We start from the raw sequence: 24,950 nt of genomic DNA on the forward strand, positions 1-24,950 counted from the left end.
CTGCGCACATCTCCTGCGGTGTACATCTCCAGCGGTGCACATCTCCTGCTGCGCACATCTGCGGCGGTGCATATCTCTAGCGGCGCACATCCTGCAGCGCACATCTCCTGCGGTGCACATCTCCTGAGGCCCACATCTCCTCCGGCGCACATCTCCTGCGGGGCACATCTCCTGCTGCGCACATCTCCTGCGGTGCACATCTCCGCACACATCCTGCGGCGCACATCTCTTGCGGCACTCATCTCCTGCGGCGCATATCTCCTGCGTACAAATCTCCTGCGGTGCACATCTCCTGCTGCGCACATCTCCTGCGGTGTACATCTCCTGCGGTGCACATCTCCTGCTGCGCACATCTCCGGCGGTGCATATCTCTTGCGGCGCACATTCTGCGGCGCACACCCTTCGTTGCACATAAATGAAACATTTATTTACAAAAAAATTATAATAATTAACTCAAATTAATAAAATAAATGTGCGCACACATCCTGCGGCGCACATCTCCTGTGGCACTCATCTCCTGCGGCGCATATCTCCTGCGTACACATTTCCTGGGGTGCACATCTCCTGCTGCGCATATCTCCTGCGGTGCACATCTCCTGCTGCGCACATCTCCGGCAGTGCATATCTCTTGCGGCGCACATCTCCTGCGGTGCACATCTCCTGAGGCGCACATCTCCTGCGGTGCACATCTCCTGCGGTGCACATCTCTTGCGGCACACATCCTGCGGCGCACACCCTTCGTTGCACATAAATGAAACATTTATTTACAAAAAAATTATAATAATTAACTCAAATTAATAAAAAAACTGTGCGCACACATCCTGCGGCTCAAATCTCCTGCTGCGCACATCTCCTGCATTGCAGAACATGCGATGCACATAAATAAAATTAATAAAAAAACTGTGCGCACACATCCTGCGGCGCACACCTCCTGCATGCCAATCTCCTGCTGCGCACATCTCCTGCGGTGCACATCTCCTGCGGCTCACATCTCCTGCATGCACATCTCCTGCGGCGCAAATCTCCTGCGGTGCAAATCTCCTGCGGTGCATATCTCCTGCTGCGCAAATCTCCTGCGGTGCACATCTCCTGCTGCGCACATCTCCTGCAGTGCACATCTCCTGCTTCGCACTTCTCCTGCGGTGCACATCTCTTGCGGCGCACATCTCCTGCGGCGCACATCTCTTGCGGCGCACATCTCCTGCGGCGCACATCTCTTGCGGTGCACATCTCCTGCTGCGCACATCTCCTGCGGTGCACATCTCCGCACACATCCTGCTGCGCACATCTCCTGCGGTGCACATCTCCTGCGGCGCACATCTCCTGCAGTGCACATCTACTGCGGCGCACATCTCCTGCTGCGCACATCTCCTGCGGTGCACATCTCCGCAAACATCCTGCGGTGCACATCTCCTGCTGCGCACATCTCCTGCGGTGTACATCTCCTGCGGTGTACATCTCCTGCGGTGCACATCTCCTGCTGCGCACATCTCCGGTGGTGCATATCTCTTGCGGCGCACATCCTGTGGCGCACACCCTTCGTTGCACATAAATGAAACATTTATTTACAAAAAAATTATAATAATTAACTCAAATTAATAAAAAAACTGTGCGCACACATCCTGCGGCGCACATCTACTGCGTGCTAATCTCCTGCGTGCACATCTCCTGCGGTGCACATCTCCTGCGGCGCACATCTCCTGCGGTGCACATCTCCTGCTGCGCACATCTCCTGTGGTGCACATCTCCTGTTGCGCACTTCTCCTGCGGTGCATATCTCTTGCGGCGCACATCCTGCATTGCAAACCCTGCGTTGCACATAAATGAAACAGTTATTTACAAAAAAATAAAAAAATCAAATCAAATTAATAAAAAAACTGCGGCACACATCTCCTGCTGCGCATTTCGCCTGCGGCGCACATCTCCTGCTATGTACATCTCCTTCGGCTCACATCTCCTGCATGCACATCTCCTGCGGCGCACATCTCCTGCGATGCACATCTCCAGTGGCGCACATTTCCTGCTGCGCATATCGCCTGCGGCGCATATCTCCTGCTATGTACATCTCCTGCAGCACACATTTCCTGTGCACATCTCCTGCAGTGCATATCTCAAGTGGTGCACATCTCCTGCTGCGCACATCTCCTGCGGCGCATATCTCCTGCGTACACATCTCCTGCGGTGCACATCTCCTGCTGAGCACATCTCCTGCGTTGTACATCTCCTGCGGTGCACATCTCCTGCTGCTCTCCACATCCTGCGGCGCACACCCTTCGTTGCACATAAATGAAACATTTATTTACAAAAAAATTATAATAATAAACTCAAATTAATAAAAAAACTGTGCGCACACATCCTGCGGCGCACATCTCCTGCGTGCCAATCTCTTGCTGCGCACATCTCCTGCGGTGCACATCTCCTGCGACGCACATCTCCTGCGGTGCACATCTCCTGCTGCGCACATCTCCTGCTGCGCACATCTCCTGCGGTGCACATCTCTTGCGGCCCACATCGTGCGGCGCACACCCTGCGTTGCACATAAATGAAACATTTATTTACAAAAAAATAAAAAAATCAAATCAAATTAATAAAAAAACTGCGGCACACATCTCCTGCTGCGCATATCGCCTGCGGCGCACATCTCCTGCGTGCACATCTCTTGCGGCGCACATCTCCTGCTGCGCATTTCGCCTGCGGCGCACATCTCCTGTTATGTACATCTCCTGCGGCGCACATCTCCTGCAGCGCACATCTCAAGTGGTGCACATCTCCTGCTGAGCACATCTCCTGCGGCACACATCTCCTGCTGCGCACATCTCCTGCGGTGCACATCTCCTGCTGCGCACATCTCCTGCGGTGCACATCTCCTGCTGCGCACATCTCCTGCTGCGCACATCTCCTGCGGTGCACATCTCTTGCGGCGCACATCCTGCGGCGCACACCCTGCGTTGCACATAAATGAAACATTTATTTACAAAAAAATAAAAAAATCAAATCAAATTAATAAAAAAACTGCGGCACACATCTCCTGCTGCGCACATCTCCTGTGGTGCACATCTCCTCTTGCGCACATCTCCTGCAGTGCATATCGCCTGCGGCGCACATCTCCTGCGTGCACATCTCTTGCGGCGCACATCTCCTGCTGCGCATTTCGCCTGCGGCGCACATCTCCTGCGATGCACATCTCCAGTGGCGCATATCTCCGGCGGTGCACATCTCTTGCGGCGCGCACCCTGCGGTGCACATAAATGAAACATTATTTACAAAAAAATAATAATAATTAACTCAAATTAATAAAAAAACTGTGCGCACACATCCTGCGGCGCACATCTACTGCGTGCTAATCTCCTGCGTGCACATCTCCTGCGGTGCACATCTCCTGCGGCGCACATCTCCTGCGGTGCACATCTCCTGCTGCGCACATCTCCTGTGGTGCACATCCCCTGTTGCGCACTTCTCCTGCAGTGCATATCTCTTGCGGCGCACATCCTGCATTGCGAACCCTGCGTTGCACATAAATTAAACAGTTATTTACAAAAAAATAAAAAAATCAAATCAAATTAATAAAAAAACTGCGGCACACATCTCCCACTGCGCATTTCGCCTGCGGCGCACATCTCCTGCTATGTACATCTCCTTCGGCTCACATCTCCTGCATGCACATCTCCTGCGGCGCACATCTCCTGCGATGCACATCTCCAGTGGCGCACATTTCCTGCTGCGCACATCTCCTGCTGTGCACATAAATTAAACATTTATTTACAAAAAAATTATAATAATTAACTCAAATTAATAAAAAAACTGTGCGCACACATCCTGCGGCGCACATCTCCTGCGGTGCACATCTCCTGCTGCGCACATCTCCTGCGGTGCACATCTCCGCACACATCCTGCTGCGCACATCTCCTGCGGTGCACATCTCCTGCGGCGCACATCTCCTGCGGCGCACATCTCCTGCTGCGCACATCTCCTGCTGTGCACATCTCCGCACACATCCTGCGGTGCACATCTCCTGCTGCGCACATCTCCTGCGGTGTACATCTCCTGCGGTGCAAATCTCCTGCTGCGCACATCTCCAGTGGTGCATATCTCTTGCGGCGCACATCCTGCGGCGCACACCCTTCGTTGCACATAAATGAAACATTTATTTACATAAAAATTATAATAATTAACTCAACTTAATAAAAAAACTGTGCGCACACATCCTGCGGCGCACATCTCCTGCGTGCTAATCTCCTGCGTGCACATCTCCTGCGGTGCACATCTCCTGCGGCGCACATCTCCTGCGATGCACATCTCCAGTGGCGCACATCTCCGGCGGTGCACATCTCTTGCGGCGCGCACCCTGCGGTGCACATAAATGAAACATTTATTTACAAAAAATAATAATAATTAACTCAAATTAATAAAAAAACTGTGCGCACACATCCTGCGGCGCACATCTACTGCGTGCTAATCTCCTGCGTGCACATCTCCTGCGGTGCACATCTCCTGCGGCGCACATCTCCTGCGGTGCACATCTCCTGCTGCGCACATCTCCTGTGGTGCACTTCTCCTGTTGCGCACTTCTCCTGCGGTGCATATCTCTTGCGGCGCACATCCTGCATTGCGAACCCTGCGTTGCCCATAAATGAAACAGTTATTTACAAAAAAATTAAAAATAAAATAAAATTAATAAAAAAACTGCGGCACACATCTCCTGCTGCGCATTTCGCCTGCGGCTCACATCTCCTGCATGCACATCTCCTGCGGCGCACATCTCCTGCGGCGCACATCTCCTGCGGTGCAAATCTCCTGCGGTGCACATCTCTTGCGGTGCACATCTCCTGCTGCGCAAATCTCCTGCGGTGCACATCTCCTGCTGCGCACATCTCCTGCGGTGCACATCTCCTGCTTCGCACATCTCCTGCGGTGCACATCTCCTGCAGTGCACATCTCCTGCTGCGCACATCTCCTGCGGTGCACATCTCTTGCGGCGCACATCCTGCGGCGCACACCCTGCGTTGCACATAAATTAAACATTTATTTACAAAAAAATTATAATAATTAACTCAAATTAATAAAAAAACTGTGCGCACACATCCTGCGGCGCACATCTCCTGCGTGCACATCTCCTGCGGTGCACATCTCCTGCGGCGCACATCTCCTGCGGTGCACATCTCCTGCTGCGCACATCTCCTGCGTGCACATCTCTTGCGGCGCACATCTCCTGCTGCGCATTTCGCCTGCGGCGCACATCTCCTGCGATGCACATCTCCAGTGGTGCATATCTCCGGCGGTGCACATCTCTTGCGGCGCGCACCCTGCGGTGCACATAAATGAAACATTATTTACAAAAAAATAATAATAATTAACTCAAATTAATAAAAAAACTGTGCGCACACATCCTGCGGCGCACATCTACTGCGTGCTAATCTCCTGCGTGCACATCTCCTGCGGTGCACATCTCCTGCGGCGCACATCTCCTGCGGTGCACATCTCCTGCTGCGCACATCTCCTGTGGTGCACATCCCCTGTTGCGCACTTCTCCTGCAGTGCATATCTCTTGCGGCGCACATCCTGCATTGCGAACCCTGCGTTGCACATAAATTAAACAGTTATTTACAAAAAAATAAAAAAATCAAATCAAATTAATAAAAAAACTGCGGCACACATCTCCCACTGCGCATTTCGCCTGCGGCGCACATCTCCTGCTATGTACATCTCCTTCGGCTCACATCTCCTGCATGCACATCTCCTGCGGCGCACATCTCCTGCGATGCACATCTCCAGTGGCGCACATTTCCTGCTGCGCACATCTCCTGCTGTGCACATAAATTAAACATTTATTTACAAAAAAATTATAATAATTAACTCAAATTAATAAAAAAACTGTGCGCACACATCCTGCGGCGCACATCTCCTGCGGTGCACATCTCCTGCTGCGCACATCTCCTGCGGTGCACATCTCCGCACACATCCTGCTGCGCACATCTCCTGCGGTGCACATCTCCTGCGGCGCACATCTCCTGCGGCGCACATCTCCTGCTGCGCACATCTCCTGCTGTGCACATCTCCGCACACATCCTGCGGTGCACATCTCCTGCTGCGCACATCTCCTGCGGTGTACATCTCCTGCGGTGCAAATCTCCTGCTGCGCACATCTCCAGTGGTGCATATCTCTTGCGGCGCACATCCTGCGGCGCACACCCTTCGTTGCACATAAATGAAACATTTATTTACATAAAAATTATAATAATTAACTCAACTTAATAAAAAAACTGTGCGCACACATCCTGCGGCGCACATCTCCTGCGTGCTAATCTCCTGCGTGCACATCTCCTGCGGTGCACATCTCCTGCGGCGCACATCTCCTGCGATGCACATCTCCAGTGGCGCACATCTCCGGCGGTGCATATCTCTTGCGGCGCGCACCCTGCGGTGCACATAAATGAAACATTTATTTACAAAAAATAATAATAATTAACTCAAATTAATAAAAAAACTGTGCGCACACATCCTGCGGCGCACATCTACTGCGTGCTAATCTCCTGCGTGCACATCTCCTGCGGTGCACATCTCCTGCGGCGCACATCTCCTGCGGTGCACATCTCCTGCTGCGCACATCTCCTGTGGTGCACTTCTCCTGTTGCGCACTTCTCCTGCGGTGCATATCTCTTGCGGCGCACATCCTGCATTGCGAACCCTGCGTTGCCCATAAATGAAACAGTTATTTACAAAAAAATTAAAAATAAAATAAAATTAATAAAAAAACTGCGGCACACATCTCCTGCTGCGCATTTCGCCTGCGGCTCACATCTCCTGCATGCACATCTCCTGCGGCGCACATCTCCTGCGGCGCACATCTCCTGCGGTGCAAATCTCCTGCGGTGCACATCTCTTGCGGTGCACATCTCCTGCTGCGCAAATCTCCTGCGGTGCACATCTCCTGCTGCGCACATCTCCTGCGGTGCACATCTCCTGCTTCGCACATCTCCTGCGGTGCACATCTCCTGCAGTGCACATCTCCTGCTGCGCACATCTCCTGCGGTGCACATCTCTTGCGGCGCACATCCTGCGGCGCACACCCTGCGTTGCACATAAATTAAACATTTATTTACAAAAAAATTATAATAATTAACTCAAATTAATAAAAAAACTGTGCGCACACATCCTGCGGCGCACATCTCCTGCGTGCTAATCTCCTGCGTGCACATCTCCTGCGGTGCACATCTCCTGCGGCGCACATCTCCTGCGATGCACATTTCCAGTGGCGCACATCTCCGGCGGTGCAAGTCTCTTGCGGCGCGCACCCTGCGGTGCACATAAATGAAACATTTATATACAAAAAAATAATAATAATTAACTCAAATTAATAAAAAAACTGTGCGCACACATCCTGCGGCACACATCTACTGCGTGTTAATCTCCTGCGTGCACATCTCCTGCTGTGCACATCTCCTGCGGCGCACATCTCCTGCGGTGCACATCTCCTGCTGCGCACATCTCCTGCGGTGCACATCTCCTGCTGCGCACATCTCCGGCGGTGCATATCTCTTGCGGCGCACATCCTGCGGCGCACCCTGCGGTGCACATAAATGAAACATTTATTTACAAAAAAATAATAATAATTACCTCAAATTAATAAAAAAACTGCGGCACACATCTCCTGCTGCGCATTTCGCCTGCGGCGCACATCTCCTGCTATGCACATCTCCAGTTGCGCACATTTCCTGCTGCGCATATCGCCTGCGGCGCATATCTCCTGCTATGTACATCTCCTGCAGCACACATTTCCTGTGCACATCTCCTGCAGTGCATATCTCAAATGGTGCACATCTCCTGCTGCGCACATCTCCTGCGGCGCATATCTCCTGCGTACACATCTCCTGCGGTGCACATCTCCTGCTGCGCACATCTCCTGCGTTGTACATCTCCTGCGGTGCACATCTCCTGCTGCTCTCCACATCCTGCGGCGCACACCCTTCGTTGCACATAAATTAAACATTTATTTACAAAAAAATTATAATAATTAACTCAAATTAATAAAAAAACTGTGCGCACACATCCTGCGGCGCACATCTCCTGCGTGCCAATCTCCTGCTGCGCACATCTCCTGCGGTGCACATCTCCTGCGACGCACATCTCCTGCGGTGCACATCTCCTGCTGCGCACATCTCCTGCTGCGCACATCTCCTGCGGTGCACATCTCTTGCGGCCCACATCCTGCGGCACACACCCTGCGTTGCACATAAATGAAACATTTATTTACAAAAAAATAAAAAAATCAAATCAAATTAATAAAAAAAATGCGGCACACATCTCCTGCTGCGCATATCGCCTGAGGCGCACATCTCCTGCTATGTACATCTCCTGCGGCTCACATCTCCTGCATGCACATCTCCTGCGGCGCACATCTCCTGCGGTGCAAATCTCCTGCGGCGCACATCTCCTGCATGCACATCTCCTGCTGCGCACATCTCCTGCGGTGCACATCTCTTGCGGCGCACATCCTGCGGCGCACACCCTGCGTTGCACATAAATTAAACATTTATTTACAAAACAATTATAATAATTAACTCAAATTAATAAAAAAACTGTGCGCACACATCCTGCTGCGCACATCTCCTGCGGTGCACATCTCCTGCGGCGCACATCTCCTGCGGTGCACATCTCCTGCTGCGCACATCTCCTGCTGCGCACATCTCCTGCGGTGCACATCTCTTGCGGCGCACATCCTGCGGCGCACACCCTGCGTTGCACATAAATGAAACATTTATTTACAAAAAATAAAAAAATAAAATCAAATTAATAAAAAAACTGCGGCACACATCTCCTGCTGCGCATATCGCCTGCGGCGCACATCTCCTGCTATGTACATCTCCTGTGGCTCACATCTCCTGCATGCACATCTCCTGCGGCGCACATCTCCTGCGATGCACATCTCCAGTGGCGCACATCTCCGGCGGTGCACATCTCTTGTGGCGCGCACCCTGCGGTGCACATAAATGAAACATTTATTTACAAAAAAATAATAATAATTAACTCAAATTAATAAAAAAACTGTGCGCACACATCCTGCGGCGCACATCTACTGCGTGCTAATCTCCTGCGTGCACATCTCCTGCGGCGCACATCTCCTGCGGTGCACATCTCCTGCTGCGCACATCTCCTGCGGTGCACATCTCCTGCTGCGCACATCTCCGGCGGTGCATATCTCTTGCGGCGCACATCCTGCGGCGCACCCTGCGGTGCACATAAATGAAACATTTATTTACAAAAAAATAATAATAATTACCTCAAATTAATAAAAAAACTGCGGCACACATCTCATGCTGCGCATTTCGCCTGCGGCGCACATCTCCTGCTATGTACATCTCCTGCGGCTCACATCTCCTGCATGCACATCTCCTACGGCGCACATCTCCTGCGATGCACATCTACAGTGGCGCACATTTCCTGCTGCGCATATCGCCTGCGGCGCATATCTCCTGCTATGTACATCTCCTGCAGCACACATTTCCTGTGCACATCTCCTGCAGTGCATATCTCAAATGGTGCACATCTCCTGCTGCGCACATCTCCTGCGGCGCATATCTCCTGCGTACACATCTCCTGCGGTGCACATCTCCTGCTGCGCACATCTCCTGCGTTGTACATCTCCTGCGGTACACATCTCCTGCTGCTCTCCACATCCTGCGGCGCACACCCTTCGTTGCACATAAATTAAACATTTATTTACAAAAAAATTATAATAATTAACTCAAATTAATAAAAAAACTGTGCGCACACATCCTGCGGCGCACATCTCCTGCGTGCCAATCTCCTGCTGCGCACATCTCCTGCGGTGCACATCTCCTGCGACGCACATCTCCTGCGGTGCACATCTCCTGCTGCGCACATCTCCTGCTGCGCACATCTCCTGCGGTGCACATCTCTTGCGGCCCACATCCTGCGGCACACACCCTGCGTTGCACATAAATGAAACATTTATTTACAAAAAAATAAAAAAATCAAATCAAATTAATAAAAAAACTGCGGCACACATCTCCTGCTGCGCACATCTCCTGTGGTGCACATCTCCTCTTGCGCACATCTCCTGCAGTGCATATCTCTTGCGGCGCACATCCTGCGTTGCGAACCCTGCGTTGCACATAAATAAAACAGTTATTTACAAAAAAATTAAATCAAATTAATAAAAAAACTGCGGCACACATCTCCTGCTGCGCATATCGCCTGCGGCGCACATCTCCTGCGTGCACATCTCTTGCGGCGCACATCTCCTGCTGCGCATTTCGCCTGCGGCGCACATCTCCTGCTATGTACATCTCCTGCGGCGCACATCTCCTGCTATGTACATATCCTGCGGCGCACATCTCCTGCAGCGCACATCTCAAGTGGTGCATATATCCTGCTGAGCACATCTCCTGCGGCACACATCTCCTGCTGCGCACATCTCCTGCGGTGCACATCTCCTGCTGCGCACATCTCCTGCGGTGCACATCTCCTGCTGCGCACATCTCCTTCTGCGCACATCTCCTGCGGTGCACATCTCTTGCGGCGCACATCCTGCGGCGCACACCCTGCGTTGCACATAAATGAAACATTTATTTACAAAAAAATAAAAAAATCAAATCAAATTAATAAAAAAACTGCGGCACACATCTCCTGCTGCGCATATCGCCTGCGGCGCACATCTCCTGCTATGTACATCTCCTGCGGCTCACATCTCCTGCTTTGCACATCTCCTGTTGTGCACATCTCTTGCGGCTCACATCTCCTGCGGCACACATCTCTTGCGGTGCACATCCTGCGGTGCACACCCTTCGTTGCACATGAATCAAACATTTATTTACAAAAAAATTATAATAATTAACTCAAATTAATAAAAAAACTGTGCGCACACATCCTGCGGCGCACATCTCCTGCGTGCTAATCTCCTGCGTGCACATCTCCTGCTGTGCACATCTCCTGTGGTGCACATCTCCTCTTGCGCACATCTCCTGCAGTGCATATCTCTTGCTGCGCACATCCTGCGTTGCGAACCCTGCGTTGCACATAAATAAAACAGTTATTTACAAAAAAATTAAATCAAATTAATAAAAAAACTGCGGCACACATCTCCTGCTGCGCATATCGCCTGCGGCGCACATCTCCTGCGTGCACATCTCTTGCGGCGCACATCTCCTGCTGCGCATTTCGCCTGCGGCGCACATCTCCTGCTATGTACATCTCCTGCGGCGCACATCTCCTGCAGCGCACATCTCAAGTGGTGCACATCTCCTGCTGAGCACATCTCCTGCGGCACACATCTCCTGCTGCGCACATCTCCTGCGGTGCACATCTCCTGCTGCGCACATCTCCTGCGGTGCACATCTCCTGCTGCGCACATCTCCTGCTGCGCACATCTCCTGCGGTGCACATCTCTTGCGGCGCACATCCTGCGGCGCACACCCTGCGTTGCACATAAATGAAACATTTATTTACAAAAAAATAAAAAAATCAAATCAAATTAATAAAAAAACTGCGGCACACATCTCCTGCTGCGCACATCTCCTGTGGTGCACATCTCCTCTTGCGCACATCTCCTGCAGTGCATATCTCTTGCGGCGCACATCCTGCGTTGCGAACCCTGCGTTGCACATAAATAAAACAGTTATTTACAAAAAAATTAAATCAAATTAATAAAAAAACTGCGGCACACATCTCCTGCTGCGCATATCGCCTGCGGCGCACATCTCCTGCGTGCACATCTCTTGCGGCGCACATCTCCTGCTGCGCATTTCGCCTGCGGCGCACATCTCCTGCTATGTACATCTCCTGCGGCGCACATCTCCTGCAGCGCACATCTCAAGTGGTGCACATCTCCTGCTGAGCACATCTCCTGCGGCACACATCTCCTGCTGCGCAAATCTCCTGCGGTGCACATCTCCTGCTGCGCACATCTCCTGCGGTGCACATCTCCTGCTGCGCACATCTCCTTCTGCGCACATCTCCTGCGGTGCACATCTCTTGCGGCGCACATCCTGCGGCGCACACCCTGCGTTGCACATAAATGAAACATTTATTTACAAAAAAATAAAAAAATCAAATCAAATTAATAAAAAAACTGAGGCACACATCTCCTGCTGCGCATATCGCCTGCGGCGCACATCTCCTGCTATGTACATCTCCTGCGGCTCACATCTCCTGCTTCGCACATCTCCTGCGGTGCACATCTCTTGCGGCTCACATCTCCTGCGGCACACATCTCTTGCGGTGCACATCTCCTGCTACGCACATCTCCTGCAGTGCACATCTCCTGCTGTGCACATCTCCGGCGGTGCACATCTCTTGCGGCACACATCCTGCGGCGCACACCCTTCGTTGCACATAAATGAAACATTAATTTACAAAAAAATTATAATAATTAACTCAAATTAATAAAAAAACTGTGCGCACACATCCTGCGGCGCAAATCTCCTGCTGCGCACATCTCCTGCATTGCAGAACATGCGATGCACATAAATAAAATTAATAAAAAAACTGTGCGCACACATCCTGAGGCGCACATCTCCTGCGGCGCACATCTCCTGCGGTGCACATCTCCTGCTGCGCACATCTCCTGCGGTGCACATCTCCGCACACATCCTGCTGCGCACATCTCCTGTGGTGCACATCTCCTGCGGCGCACATCTCCTGCGGCGCACATCTCCTGCTGCGCACATCTCCTGCGGTGCACATCTCCGCACACATCCTGCTGCGCACATCTCCTGCGGTGCACATCTCTTGCGGCGCACATCTCATGCGGCGCACATCTCCTGCTGCGCACATCTCCTGCGGTGCACATCTCCGCACACATCCTGCGGTGCACATCTCCTGCTGCGCACATCTCCGGCGGTGCATATCTCTTGCGGCGCACATCCTGCGGCGCACACCCTTCGTTGCACATAAATGAAACATTTATTTACAAAAAAATTATAATAATTAACTCAAATTAATAAAAAAACTGTGCGCACACATCCTGCGGCGCACATCTCCTGCGTGCTAATCTCCTGCGTGCACATCTCCTGCGGTGCACATCTCCTGCGGTGCACATCTCCTGCGGTGCACATCTCCTGCTGCGCACATCTCCTGTGGTGCACATCTCCTGTTGCGCACATCTCCTGCGGTGCATATCTCTTGCGGTGCACATCCCGCGTTGCGAACCCTGCGTTGCACATAAATAAAACAGTTATTTACAAAAAATCAAAAAATCAAATCAAATTAATAAAAAAACTGCGGCACACATCTCGTGCTGCGCATATCGCCTGCGGCGCACATCTCCTGCTATGTACATCTCCTGCGGCTCACATCTCCTGCATGCACATCTCCTGCGGCGCACATCTCCTGCGATGCACATCTCCAGTGGCGCACATCTCCTGCTGCGCATATCGCCTGCGGCGCATATCTCCTGCTATGTACATCTCCTGCAGCGCACATTTCCTGTGCACATCTCCTGCAGTGCATATCTCAAGTGGTGCACATCTCCTGCTGCGCACACCTCCTGCGGCGCATATCTCCTGCGTACACATCTCCTGCGGTGCACATCTCCTGCTGCGCACATCTCCGGCGGTGCACATCTCTTGCGGCGCGCACCCTGCGGTCCACATAAATGAAACATTTATTTACAAAAAAATAATAATAATTAACTCAAATTAATAAAAAAACTGTGCGCACACATCCTGCGGCGCACATCTCCTGCGTGCTAATCTCCTGCGTGCACATCTCCTGCGGTGCACATCTCCTGCTGCGCATATCTCCGGCGGTGCACATCTCTTGCGGCTCACATCCTGCGGCGCACACCCTTCGTTGCACATAAATGAAACATTTATTTACAAAAAAATTATAATAATTAACTCAAATTAATAAAAAAACTCTGCGCACACATCCTGCGGCGCACATCTCCTGCGTGCCAATCTCCTGCTGCGCACATCTCCTGCGGTGCACATCTCCTGCGGCGCACATCTCCTGCGGTGCAAATCTCCTGCGGCGCACATCTCTTGCGGTGCATATCTCCTGCTGCGCAAATATCCTGCGGTGCACATCTCCTGCTGCGCACATCTCCTGCGGTACACATCTCCTGCTTCGCACATCTCCTGCGGTGCACATCTCTTGCGGCGCACATCTCCTGCGGCGCACATCTCTTGCGGTGCACATCTCCTGCTGCGCACATCTCCTGCTGTGCACATCTCCTGCTGCGCACATCTCCTGCGGTGCACATCTCTTGCGGCGCACATCCTGCGGCGCACACCCTGCGTTGCACATAAATTAAACATTTATTTACAAACAAATTATAATAATTAACTCAAATTAATAAAAAAACTGAGGCACACATCTCCTGCTGCGCATATCACCTGCGGCGCAAATCTCCTGCGGCGCACATCTCTTGCGGTGCACATCTCCTGCTGCGCACATCTCCTAGGGTGCACATCTCCTGCTGCGCACATCTCCTGCGGTGCACATCTCCTGCTTCGCACATCTCCTGCGGTGCACATCTCTTGCGGCGCACATCTCCTGCGGCGCACATCTCTTGCGGTGCACATCTCCTGCTGCGCACATCTCCTGCAGTGCACATCTCCTGCTGGGCACATCTCCTGCGGTGCACATCTCTTGCAGCGCACATCCTGCGGCGCACACCCTGCGTTGCACATAAATTAAACATTTATTTACAAAAAAATTATAATAATTAACTCAAATTAATAAAAAAACTGTGCGCACACATCCTGCGGCGCAAATCTCCTGCTGCGCACATCTCCTGTGTTGCAAAACATGCGATGCACATAAAAACTTTGCACAAAACTTTGCACATCTCCTGCATTCCAATCTCCTGCGTGCATATCTCCTGCGGTGCAGATCTCCAGTGGCGCACATCTCCTGCTGCGCACATCTCCTGCGGTGCACATCTCCGCACACATCCTGCGGTGCACATCTCCTGCGGCGCACATCTCCTGCTGCGCACATCTCCTGCGGTGCACATCTCTTGCGGCGCACATCCTGCGGCGCACACCCTGCGTTGCACATAAATTAAACATTTATTTACAAAAAAATTATAATAATTAACTCAAATTAATAAAAAAACTGTGCGCACACATCCTGCGGCGCACATCTCCTGCGGTGCACATCTCCTGCGGTGCACATCTCCTGCTGCGCACATCTCCTGCGGTGCACATCTCCGCACACATCCTGCTGCGCACATCTCCTGCGGTGCACATCTCCTGCGGCGCACATCTCCTGCGGTGCACATTTACTGCGGCGCACATCTCCTGCTGCGCACATCTCCTGCGGTGCACATCTCCGCACACATCCTGCGGTAAACATCTCCTGCTGCGCACATCTCCTGCGGTGTACATCTCCTGCGGTGCACATCTCCTGCTGCGCACATCTCCTGCGGTGCACATCTCCTGCTGCGCACATCTCCTTCTGCGCACATCTCCTGCGGTGCACATCTCTTGCGGCGCACATCCTGCGGCGCACACCCTGCGTTGCACATAAATGAAACATTTATTTACAAAAAAATAAAAAAATCAAATCAAATTAATAAAAAAACTGAGGCACACATCTCCTGCTGCGCATATCGCCTGCGGCGCACATCTCCTGCTATGTACATCTCCTGCGGCTCACATCTCCTGCTTCGCACATCTCCTGCGGTGCACATCTCTTGCGGCTCACATCTCCTGCGGCACACATCTCTTGCGGTGCACATCTCCTGCTACGCACATCTCCTGCAGTGCACATCTCCTGCTGTGCACATCTCCGGCGGTGCACATCTCTTGCGGCACACATCCTGCGGCGCACACCCTTCGTTGCACATAAATGAAACATTAATTTACAAAAAAATTATAATAATTAACTCAAATTAATAAAAAAACTGTGCGCACAAATCCTGCGGCGCAAATCTCCTGCTGCGCACATCTCCTGCATTGCAGAACATGCGATGCACATAAATAAAATTAATAAAAAAACTGTGCGCACACATCCTGAGGCGCACATCTCCTGCGGCGCACATCTCCTGCGGTGCACATCTCCTGCTGCGCACATCTCCTGCGGTGCACATCTCCGCACACATCCTGCTGCGCACATCTCCTGTGGTGCACATCTCCTGCGGCGCACATCTCCTGCGGCGCACATCTCCTGCTGCGCACATCTCCTGCGGTGCACATCTCCGCACACATCCTGCTGCGCACATCTCCTGCGGTGCACATCTCTTGCGGCGCACATCTCATGCGGCGCACATCTCCTGCTGCGCACATCTCCTGCGGTGCACATCTCCGCACACATCCTGCGGTGCACATCTCCTGCTGCGCACATCTCCGGCGGTGCATATCTCTTGCGGCGCACATCCTGCGGCGCACACCCTTCGTTGCACATAAATGAAACATTTATTTACAAAAAAATTATAATAATTAACTCAAATTAATAAAAAAACTGTGCGCACACATCCTGCGGCGCACATCTCCTGCGTGCTAATCTCCTGCGTGCACATCTCCTGCGGTGCACATCTCCTGCGGTGCACATCTCCTGCGGTGCACATCTCCTGCTGCGCACATCTCCTGTGGTGCACATCTCCTGTTGCGCACATCTCCTGCGGTGCATATCTCTTGCGGTGCACATCCCGCGTTGCGAACCCTGCGTTGCACATAAATAAAACAGTTATTTACAAAAAATCAAAAAATCAAATCAAATTAATAAAAAAACTGCGGCACACATCTCGTGCTGCGCATATCGCCTGCGGCGCACATCTCCTGCTATGTACATCTCCTGCGGCTCACATCTCCTGCATGCACATCTCCTGCGGCGCACATCTCCTGCGATGCACATCTCCAGTGGCGCACATCTCCTGCTGCGCATATCGCCTGCGGCGCATATCTCCTGCTATGTACATCTCCTGCAGCGCACATTTCCTGTGCACATCTCCTGCAGTGCATATCTCAAGTGGTGCACATCTCCTGCTGCGCACACCTCCTGCGGCGCATATCTCCTGCGTACACATCTCCTGCGGTGCACATCTCCTGCTGCGCACATCTCCGGCGGTGCACATCTCTTGCGGCGCGCACCCTGCGGTCCACATAAATGAAACATTTATTTACAAAAAAATAATAATAATTAACTCAAATTAATAAAAAAACTGTGTGCACACATCCTGCGGCGCACATCTCCTGCGTGCTAATCTCCTGCGTGCACATCTCCTGCGGTGCACATCTCCTGCTGCGCATATCTCCGGCGGTGCACATCTCTTGCGGCTCACATCCTGCGGCGCACACCCTTCGTTGCACATAAATGAAACATTTATTTACAAAAAAATTATAATAATTAACTCAAATTAATAAAAAAACTCTGCGCACACATCCTGCGGCGCACATCTCCTGCGTGCCAATCTCCTGCTGCGCACATCTCCTGCGGTGCACATCTCCTGCGGCGCACATCTCCTGCGGTGCAAATCTCCTGCGGCGCACATCTCTTGCGGTGCATATCTCCTGCTGCGCAAATATCCTGCGGTGCACATCTCCTGCTGCGCACATCTCCTGCGGTACACATCTCCTGCTTCGCACATCTCCTGCGGTGCACATCTCTTGCGGCGCACATCTCCTGCGGCGCACATCTCTTGCGGTGCACATCTCCTGCTGCGCACATCTCCTGCTGTGCACATCTCCTGCTGCGCACATCTCCTGCGGTGCACATCTCTTGCGGCGCACATCCTGCGGCGCACACCCTGCGTTGCACATAAATTAAACATTTATTTACAAACAAATTATAATAATTAACTCAAATTAATAAAAAAACTGAGGCACACATCTCCTGCTGCGCATATCACCTGCGGCGCAAATCTCCTGCGGCGCACATCTCTTGCGGTGCACATCTCCTGCTGCGCACATCTCCTAGGGTGCACATCTCCTGCTGCGCACATCTCCTGCGGTGCACATCTCCTGCTTCGCACATCTCCTGCGGTGCACATCTCTTGCGGCGCACATCTCCTGCGGCGCACATCTCTTGCGGTGCACATCTCCTGCTGCGCACATCTCCTGCAGTGCACATCTCCTGCTGGGCACATCTCCTGCGGTGCACATCTCTTGCAGCGCACATCCTGCGGCGCACACCCTGCGTTGCACATAAATTAAACATTTATTTACAAAAAAATTATAATAATTAACTCAAATTAATAAAAAAACTGTGCGCACACATCCTGCGGCGCAAATCTCCTGCTGCGCACATCTCCTGTGTTGCAAAACATGCGATGCACATAAAAACTTTGCACAAAACTTTGCACATCTCCTGCATTCCAATCTCCTGCGTGCATATCTCCTGCGGTGCAGATCTCCAGTGGCGCACATCTCCTGCTGCGCACATCTCCTGCGGTGCACATCTCCGCACACATCCTGCGGTGCACATCTCCTGCGGCGCACATCTCCTGCTGCGCACATCTCCTGCGGTGCACATCTCTTGCGGCGCACATCCTGCGGCGCACACCCTGCGTTGCACATAAATTAAACATTTATTTACAAAAAAATTATAATAATTAACTCAAATTAATAAAAAAACTGTGCGCACACATCCTGCGGCGCACATCTCCTGCGGTGCACATCTCCTGCGGTGCACATCTCCTGCTGCGCACATCTCCTGCGGTGCACATCTCCGCACACATCCTGCTGCGCACATCTCCTGCGGTGCACATCTCCTGCGGCGCACATCTCCTGCGGTGCACATTTACTGCGGCGCACATCTCCTGCTGCGCACATCTCCTGCGGTGCACATCTCCGCACACATCCTGCGGTGCACATCTCCTGCTGCGCACATCTCCTGCGGTGTACATCTCCTGCGGTGCACATCTCCTGCTGCGCACATCTCCGGTGGTGCATATCTCTTGCGGCGCACATCCTGCGGCGCACACCCTTCGTTGCACATAAATGAAACATTTATTTACAAAAAAATTATAATAATTAACTCAAATTAATAAAAAAACTGTGCGCACACATCCTGCGGCGCACATCTCCTGCGTGCTAATCTCCTGCGTGCACATGTCCTGCGGTGCACATCTCCTGCGGCGCACATCTCCTGCGATGCACATCTCCTGTGGCGCACATCTCCGGCGGTGCACATCTCTTGCGGCACGCACCCTGCGGTGCACATAAATGAAACATTTATTTACAAAAAAATAATAATAATTAACTCAAATTAATAAAAAAACTGTGCGCACACATCCTGCGGCGCACATCTACTGCGTGCTAATCTCCTGCGTGCACATCTCCTGCGGTGCACATCTCCTGCGGCGCACATCTCCTGCGGTGCACATCTCCTGCTGCGCACATCTCCTGCGGTGTACATCTCCTGCTATGTACATCTCCTGCGGCGCACATCTCCTGCAGCGCACATCTCAAGTGGTGCACATCTCCTGCTGAGCACACCTCCTGCGGCACACATCTCCTGCTGCGCACATCTCCTGCGGTGCACATCTCCTGCTGCGCACATCTCCTGCGGTGCACATCTCCTGCTGCGCACATCTCCTGCTGCGCACATCTCCTGCGGTGCACATCTCCTGCTGCGCACATCTCCTGTGGTGCACATCTCCTCTTGCGCATATCTCCTGCAGTGCATATCTCTTGCGGCGCACATCCTGCGTTGCGAACCCTGCGTTGCACATAAATAAAACAGTTATTTACAAAAAAATTAAATAAAATTAATAAAAAAACTGCGGCACACATCTCCTGCTGCGCATATCGCCTGCGGCGCACATCTCCTGCGTGCACATCTCCTGCGGTGCACATCTCTTGCGGCGCACATCCTGCGGCGCACACCCTGCGTTGCACATAAATGAAACATTTATTTACAAAAAAATAAAAAAATAAAATCAAATTAATAAAAAAACTGCGGCACACATCTCCTGCTGCGCATATCGCCTGCGGCGCACATCTCCTGCTATGTACATCTCCTGCGGCTCACATCTCCTGCATGCACATCTCCTGCGGCGCACATCTCTTGCGGTGCACATCTCCTGCTGCGCACATCTCCTGCGGTGCACATCTCCTGCTGCGCACATCTCCTGCGGTGCACATCTCCTGCTTCGCACATCTCCTGCGGTGCACATCTCTTGCGGCTCACATCTTCTGCGGCACACATCTCTTGCGGTGCACATCTCCTGCTACGCACATCTCCTGCAGTGCACATCTCCTGCTGTGCACATCTCCGGCGGTGCACATCTCTTGCGGCACACATCCTGTGGCGCACACCCTTCGTTGCACATAAATGAAACATTTATTTACAAAAAAATTATAATAATTAACTCAAATTAATAAAAAAACTGTGCACACACATCCTGCGGCGCAAATCTCCTGCTGCGCACATCTCCTGCATTGCAGAACATGCGATGCACATAAATGAAATTAATAAAAAAACTGTGCGCACACATCCTGAGGCGCACATCTCCTGCGGCGCACATCTCCTGCGGCGCACATCTCCTGCGGTGCACATCTCCTGCTGCGCACATCTCCTGCGGTGCACATCTCCGCACACATCCTGCGGTGCACATCTCCTGCTGCGCACATCTCCGGCGGTGCATATCTCTTGCGGCGCACATCCTGCGGCGCACACCCTTCGTTGCACATAAATGAAACATTTATTTACAAAAAACTTATAATAATTAACTGAAATTAATAAAAAAACTGTGCGCACACATTCTGCGGCGCACATCTCCTGCGTGCTAATCTCCTGCGTGCACATCTCCTGCGGTGCACATCTCCTGCGGTGCACATCTCCTGCGGTGCACATCTCCTGCTGCGCACATCTCCTGTGGTGCACATCTCCTGTTGCGCACATCTCCTGCGGTGCATATCTCTTGCGGTGCACATCCTGCGTTGCGAACCCTGCGTTGCACATAAATAAAACAGTTATTTACAAAAAATAAAAAAATCAAATCAAATTAATAAAAAAACTGCGGCACACATCTCGTGCTGCGCATATCGCCTGCGGCGCACATCTCCTGCTATGTACATCTCCTGCGGCTCACATCTTCTGCATGCACATCTCCTGCGGCGCACATCTCCTGCGATGCACATCTCCAGTGGCGCACATCTCCTGCTGCGCATATCGCCTGCGGCGCATATCTCCTGCTATGTACATCTCCTGCAGCGCACATTTCCTGTGCACATCTCCTGCAGTGCATATCTCAAGTGGTGCACATCTCCTGCTGCGCACACCTCCTGCGGCGCATATCTCCTGCGTACACATCTCCTGCGGTGCACATCTCCTGCTGCGCACATCTCCGGCGGTGCACATCTCTTGCGGCGCGCACCCTGCGGTCCACATAAATGAAACATTTATTTACAAAAAAATAATAATAATTAACTCAAATTAATAAAAAAACTGTGCGCACACATCCTGCGGCGCACATCTCCTGCGTGCTAATCTCCTGCGTGCACATCTTCTGCGGTGCACATCTCCTGCTGCGCATATCTCCGGCGGTGCACATCTCTTGCGGCTCACATCCTGCGGCGCACACCCTTCGCTGCACATAAATGAAACATTTATTTACAAAAAAATTATAATAATTAACTCAAATTAATAAAAAAACTCTGCGCACACATCCTGCGGCGCACATCTCCTGCGTGCCAATCTCCTGCTGCGCACATCTCCTGCGGTGGACATCTCCTGCGGCGCACATCTCCTGCGGTGCAAATCTCCTGCGGCGCACATCTCTTGCGGTGCACATCCCCTGCTGCGCAAATATCCTGCGGTGCACATCTCCTGCTGCGCACATCTCCTGCGGTACACATCTCCTGCTTCGCACATCTCCTGCGGTGCACATCTCTTGCGGCGCACATCTCCTGCGGCGCACATCTCTTGCGGTGCACATCTCCTGCTGCGCACATCTCCTGCTGTGCACATCTCCTGTTGCGCACATCTCCTGCAGTGCACATCTCTTGCGGCGCACATCCTGCGGCGCACACCCTGCGTTGCACATAAATTAAACATTTATTTACAAAAAAATTATAATAATTAACTCAAATTAATAAAAAAACTGAGGCACACATCTCCTGCTGCGCATATCACCTGCGGCGCACATCTCCTGCATGCACATCTCCTGCGGCGCACATCTCCTGCGGTGCAAATCTCCTGCGGCGCACATCTCTTGCGGTGCACATCTCCTGCTGCGCACATCTCCTAGGGTGCACATCTCCTGCTGCGCACATCTCCTGCGGTGCACATCTCCTGCTTCGCACATCTCCTGCGGTGCACATCTCTTGCGGCGCACATCTCCTGCGGCGCACATCTCTTGCGGTGCACATCTCCTGCTGCGCACATCTCCTGCAGTGCACATCTCCTGCTGGGCACATCTCCTGCGGTGCACATCTCTTGCGGCGCACATCCTGCGGCGCACACCCTTCGTTGCACATAAATGAAACATTTATTTACAAAAAAATTATAATAATTAACTCAAATTAATAAAAAAACTCTGCGCACACATCCTGCGGCGCACATCTCCTGCGTGCCAATCTCCTGCTGCGCACATCTCCTGCGGTGCACATCTCCTGCGGCGCACATCTCCTGCGGTGCAAATCTCCTGCGGCGCACATCTCTTGCGGTGCATATCTCCTGCTGCGCAAATATCCTGCGGTGCACATCTCCTGCTGCGCACATCTCCTGCGGTACACATCTCCTGCTTCGCACATCTCCTGCGGTGCACATCTCTTGCGGCGCACATCTCCTGCGGCGCACATCTCTTGCGGTGCACATCTCCTGCTGCGCACATCTCCTGCTGTGCACATCTCCTGCTGCGCACATCTCCTGCGGTGCACATCTCTTGCGGCGCACATCCTGCGGCGCACACCCTGCGTTGCACATAAATTAAACATTTATTTACAAACAAATTATAATAATTAACTCAAATTAATAAAAAAACTGAGGCACACATCTCCTGCTGCGCATATCACCTGCGGCGCAAATCTCCTGCGGCGCACATCTCTTGCGGTGCACATCTCCTGCTGCGCACATCTCCTAGGGTGCACATCTCCTGCTGCGCACATCTCCTGCGGTGCACATCTCCTGCTTCGCACATCTCCTGCGGTGCACATCTCTTGCGGCGCACATCTCCTGCGGCGCACATCTCTTGCGGTGCACATCTCCTGCTGCGCACATCTCCTGCAGTGCACATCTCCTGCTGGGCACATCTCCTGCGGTGCACATCTCTTGCAGCGCACATCCTGCGGCGCACACCCTGCGTTGCACATAAATTAAACATTTATTTACAAAAAAATTATAATAATTAACTCAAATTAATAAAAAAACTGTGCGCACACATCCTGCGGCGCAAATCTCCTGCTGCGCACATCTCCTGTGTTGCAAAACATGCGATGCACATAAAAACTTTGCACAAAACTTTGCACATCTCCTGCATTCCAATCTCCTGCGTGCATATCTCCTGCGGTGCAGATCTCCAGTGGCGCACATCTCCTGCTGCGCACATCTCCTGCGGTGCACATCTCCGCACACATCCTGCGGTGCACATCTCCTGCGGCGCACATCTCCTGCTGCGCACATCTCCTGCGGTGCACATCTCTTGCGGCGCACATCCTGCGGCGCACACCCTGCGTTGCACATAAATTAAACATTTATTTACAAAAAAATTATAATAATTAACTCAAATTAATAAAAAAACTGTGCGCACACATCCTGCGGCGCACATCTCCTGCGGTGCACATCTCCTGCGGTGCACATCTCCTGCTGCGCACATCTCCTGCGGTGCACATCTCCGCACACATCCTGCTGCGCACATCTCCTGCGGTGCACATCTCCTGCGGCGCACATCTCCTGCGGTGCACATTTACTGCGGCGCACATCTCCTGCTGCGCACATCTCCTGCGGTGCACATCTCCGCACACATCCTGCGGTGCACATCTCCTGCTGCGCACATCTCCTGCGGTGTACATCTCCTGCGGTGCACATCTCCTGCTGCGCACATCTCCGGTGGTGCATATCTCTTGCGGCGCACATCCTGCGGCGCACACCCTTCGTTGCACATAAATGAAACATTTATTTACAAAAAAATTATAATAATTAACTCAAATTAATAAAAAAACTGTGCGCACACATCCTGCGGCGCACATCTCCTGCGTGCTAATCTCCTGCGTGCACATGTCCTGCGGTGCACATCTCCTGCGGCGCACATCTCCTGCGATGCACATCTCCTGTGGCGCACATCTCCGGCGGTGCACATCTCTTGCGGCACGCACCCTGCGGTGCACATAAATGAAACATTTATTTACAAAAAAATAATAATAATTAACTCAAATTAATAAAAAAACTGTGCGCACACATCCTGCGGCGCACATCTACTGCGTGCTAATCTCCTGCGTGCACATCTCCTGCGGTGCACATCTCCTGCGGCGCACATCTCCTGCGGTGCACATCTCCTGCTGCGCACATCTCCTGCGGTGTACATCTCCTGCTATGTACATCTCCTGCGGCGCACATCTCCTGCAGCGCACATCTCAAGTGGTGCACATCTCCTGCTGAGCACACCTCCTGCGGCACACATCTCCTGCTGCGCACATCTCCTGCGGTGCACATCTCCTGCTGCGCACATCTCCTGCGGTGCACATCTCCTGCTGCGCACATCTCCTGCTGCGCACATCTCCTGCGGTGCACATCTCCTGCTGCGCACATCTCCTGTGGTGCACATCTCCTCTTGCGCATATCTCCTGCAGTGCATATCTCTTGCGGCGCACATCCTGCGTTGCGAACCCTGCGTTGCACATAAATAAAACAGTTATTTACAAAAAAATTAAATAAAATTAATAAAAAAACTGCGGCACACATCTCCTGCTGCGCATATCGCCTGCGGCGCACATCTCCTGCGTGCACATCTCCTGCGGTGCACATCTCTTGCGGCGCACATCCTGCGGCGCACACCCTGCGTTGCACATAAATGAAACATTTATTTACAAAAAAATAAAAAAATA

Source organism: Pleuronectes platessa, unplaced genomic scaffold (assembly GCF_947347685.1).
Source record: "Pleuronectes platessa unplaced genomic scaffold, fPlePla1.1 scaffold_25, whole genome shotgun sequence".
In the NCBI taxonomy this organism is placed as follows: Eukaryota; Metazoa; Chordata; class Actinopteri; order Pleuronectiformes; family Pleuronectidae; genus Pleuronectes; species Pleuronectes platessa.